Source organism: Prionailurus viverrinus, chromosome D3 (assembly GCF_022837055.1).
Source record: "Prionailurus viverrinus isolate Anna chromosome D3, UM_Priviv_1.0, whole genome shotgun sequence".
Classification (NCBI taxonomy): Eukaryota; Metazoa; Chordata; class Mammalia; order Carnivora; family Felidae; genus Prionailurus; species Prionailurus viverrinus.
Window position 1 is genome coordinate 4,845,733 of NC_062572.1, and position 3,360 is coordinate 4,849,092.

At 50.9% G+C, this 3,360-nt stretch overlaps 1 long non-coding RNA gene across 5 annotated transcripts; it reads right to left on the minus strand.

The window, feature by feature from the left end:
- Positions 1-245: 245 nt before the first annotated feature.
- LOC125149265 (uncharacterized) lies at positions 246-3,254 on the minus strand. Of its 5 annotated transcripts, XR_007145877.1 has the most exons (6): positions 3,165-3,254; positions 2,904-2,954; positions 2,766-2,809; positions 1,891-2,069; positions 1,308-1,761; positions 246-953 (listed from the first exon to the last, which is right to left on the minus strand). It is a non-coding gene; the product is annotated as an uncharacterized LOC125149265 (long non-coding RNA). The 5 variants fall into 5 exon arrangements; XR_007145873.1 differs by having other exon boundaries at positions 1,891-2,809; XR_007145876.1 differs by lacking the exon at positions 2,904-2,954 and having other exon boundaries at positions 1,891-2,809.
- Positions 3,255-3,360: the final 106 nt, after the last annotated feature.

A 3,360-nucleotide genomic window follows, 5' to 3' on the forward strand; every position in this document is an offset into this window, starting at 1 on the left:
CGTGAACGCTGTGGGTTATCTCCTGCTTCCTGACAAAGCCCCGGGGCACACCCAACGGCGTGCCCTCAGCCCAGCACATCTTTTCCACGGATCTCAGTTCAGATCGCACAGGCCTTGGGGAGCCCGGACTTTGTTCCCAGGGCCCGGGTGAACCCCTCCCCTGCAAAGGCACTTTTAATCTCAGCCATTGCAAATCATTCGACTGCAAACGGTTAGAGCTGAGTTTAGTCTTTTTAATGCCGTCATCAAGGTTCCCCTCAAGGAGGACTTGCTTTTTTATGTTCCAAGAGGAATATCATCACCCCGCTCATAATAATGAAAAACAAGAAACATTCTAAACACCCAACAATAGAGTAATAGTTAAGTAAATGATGGTGTAGCCATATGTTGGAGTATCATTCAGCCATAAAAATTATGTTTACACAGATTGTTTTAATAGCTGCCGTAAAATGGTTTTTATATAATACTATAAAGAATAACGCTGGAATAATAGTCTCTTTGAAAGCTTGCTTCGGCTGGGGTAGGTGCAGACAACTTTGCTCTGTAGGCTCACACACAGAAGCCATTGCACCTGCTAACACGCGTGTTTTACAGCTCGATTTTGTAATGGGAGGAGGCAGCTTGGTGAGACGCAGCATCGACAGGAGAGAGACAGAGCAACGGATTTTCGTTTCCGTACTTGAAAGAGAAGGGACCGATTTTATAATAATACACAAATAATAGTTAACCCTCAGCGGTAACCATGTGCTGAACACAGCACGGCTCTAAGATCTATGCGTGTATTAATTACATTTCATTTATTCGGGGATCCCATTATTTCGAGAAAGCAAATGGGACAGTTTTTACGAAACATTCTGTGTAGCTGGGGGAGCACGCGAGGCTTCTAGTCATCAACGTGGTCACGCGAATGTGCTCGGTAAAGGCAAAGATCCCTCCCCTGTGAGGGTTATATGCTGGTAGGAAAAAAAAAAAAGATAGTAAGTAAGCACATTATAAGGGATACTAGAAAGTGCTATAAAAAAAAATAGGGGATAAGGCTGGGCAAAGAGAGCTCAGAGCATGTAGGTGATTTTAAATAACAGGAAAGATCTAACAGAACACGGTGGCCTCCACAAAAAAATTATAGTTGTTATCTCTGGGAGGTAGGATTATGGGTAATTCTATTTTATGTCGGACTGGTTTTATAAATAATCCACAGCACGCTATACTGAGAACGTACTCTCTGAGAATAACGTTTTCCAGTGAAACCACAAGCCAAAGAGAAATAGAAATGGTTAGTGTTATCTGGGCACAGATCATGGACCTACCGCTTACTGCTGAACCACTGTGAGCAGCAAACATTTTCTCCTCTGGAACAAGGGGAGCTATTTAAAGATGAAATGATGTAACGTGTGTATCAGTGAGAAATACGTTTGGTTACAGGTAATACAACCTGACCGCTGTAGTCTCAATAATAAATAGGTTGTATTTTCATCTAGACATCTATTTTCATCAGAGGCATCTAGCAAGGTGTCTGGGAGCAGATGACTCTGGCATTGGCTCAAGGGCCCAATGATGTCTGGGCCAAGAGTTTTTATGTTGAGGCCCTGGACTCATGTTCACAATGTGGCTGCTGCAGCCCTAGCCATCACAGCTGTGTCCGAGACAAAAAGAAGGAGGAAGACAGAACAGGAAGCGATCATCGGCAAATCAAATGCTTTTACAAAACATTTACCAAAGAGTTCTGCTTCTGCCTCATTGGCTAAAATTCGGCCTCTGCAACTGAAAGGTGACGACAGGAAAGGGAGTTAGATAACGGATGTTGCATTACCCGATAACCACTTTTTCCAATCTGAGGACTAAGGCACTGCACCTGCCCCCCAGGTGGCAATCAGCTATTTCTTGGGTTACCTTTGCTTTGAAGAAAGACGGTCTTGGGGTGCTGTCTCCTTTAGGTGTCCCCAAGGTGGCCTGTTACCAACACGATTCCCCAGTCATCAACGCACGGCGACGGCGAGGTTTTGCTCCACAGGCTCGCCCTCCGCTTCTCCTGAGCTGGCACCCCTTCCCAGCCACGCCCAGCCGCCCTGCTAAGCCGGGAATCGAAGGACAGATACATCTGGGATTAACTTCCTCCAAGCCAAATGGTTAGTGAGGGTGACGCAGGGCCACCCCTCGGCCCGGAGGTGGAAGGACCTCGCAGGTGGGGCCATTCCTCCCCCTCCCCTCACCCGGATGCAAGGAGACTCCGCCGAGAAAGCCCCACGACCTCTGTCACCCAGACCCGTAAACAGCGGCGAGGACAGACCCCACAGCAGCCTGCAGACTCTCTATCAGCTGGTACCCCGTCCTTGGAGCCAGCCGGGTCCACACCAGCATCGCTCCTGCCTGGACCGTTACGAGGGCCCCTCACTGCCTCCCTGCCCCCTCTCGTGTCTCATGTCTCTGCCCGAGCATCTCTGTTGCACAGCAAATCAGCCGTGCCACTCTCCCACCTCGAGGCCCCCGACCACGTTCCTCTTTATTAAATGAAGACACCAGCATCGTAATGTCAGGCCCCCGGCAGGACGGTCTGATATCTGCACGTGTTGTGAAATGACCACCTCGACGACCGCAGCTAACATCCGTCAGCCAACACGCTTGCGGAAACGCCTCCTTGGCACGAGGACTTTCAGGACCTACGTCCTGGGCAACTTTCAAACACACGAGACAGTGTTGTTCCCTGCAGGGACCATGCTGCTCTCGGTTCCCCGGGAGAACTTCGTCTCGTGACTGGCAGCTTGTACCTTCGGCCCATTCTTGATATACTTCTCTCTACGAACGCTGGGTTCTAAGTGCAGGGGGAGAATTAGCTGGGGGTGAAGGGTGCAGAAGGGTTCACTGTCCCCACCGTCCACCCGGATCCAAACCTCTGCTCACCGTACCTTCCAGCACAATACTGTCGTATGTCACCCTGTGCCCTGAGCATAACCAGCCTGCTGCCCAAGTCAAGAAATGATCAAAACAAAACGAAAAACATTTCCATGTGTACAATGTGTATATAAAGAATCCCCAGAGTGGCCCTGAGGCCCTGGGTGCCCCCTCCCCCCCCCCCAGCTTCCCTCCCCCTTCAGCGGTGCCCCACCCCCCTTCCTCCCTGTGCACAGTCACTGAGGCCGTTTATCGGATGCAAAGCCACTTCCCACCTCCAAGAAAGGGGATCTCGTGTTCAGACGCCCCCGGGTGATGAGGTCTGAGACCCCGGCGGGGCACACGGACTCGCTGGGCGTCGCTGATAGACTCGGAGGAGAAGGCCGAATCCGGGGGGACGTCGGTTGGGGGCGGGTTCCGGAAGACGCATGCTGGTCCCGGGCGGGACCAGTGGCCATTGCCAGTGCCGGG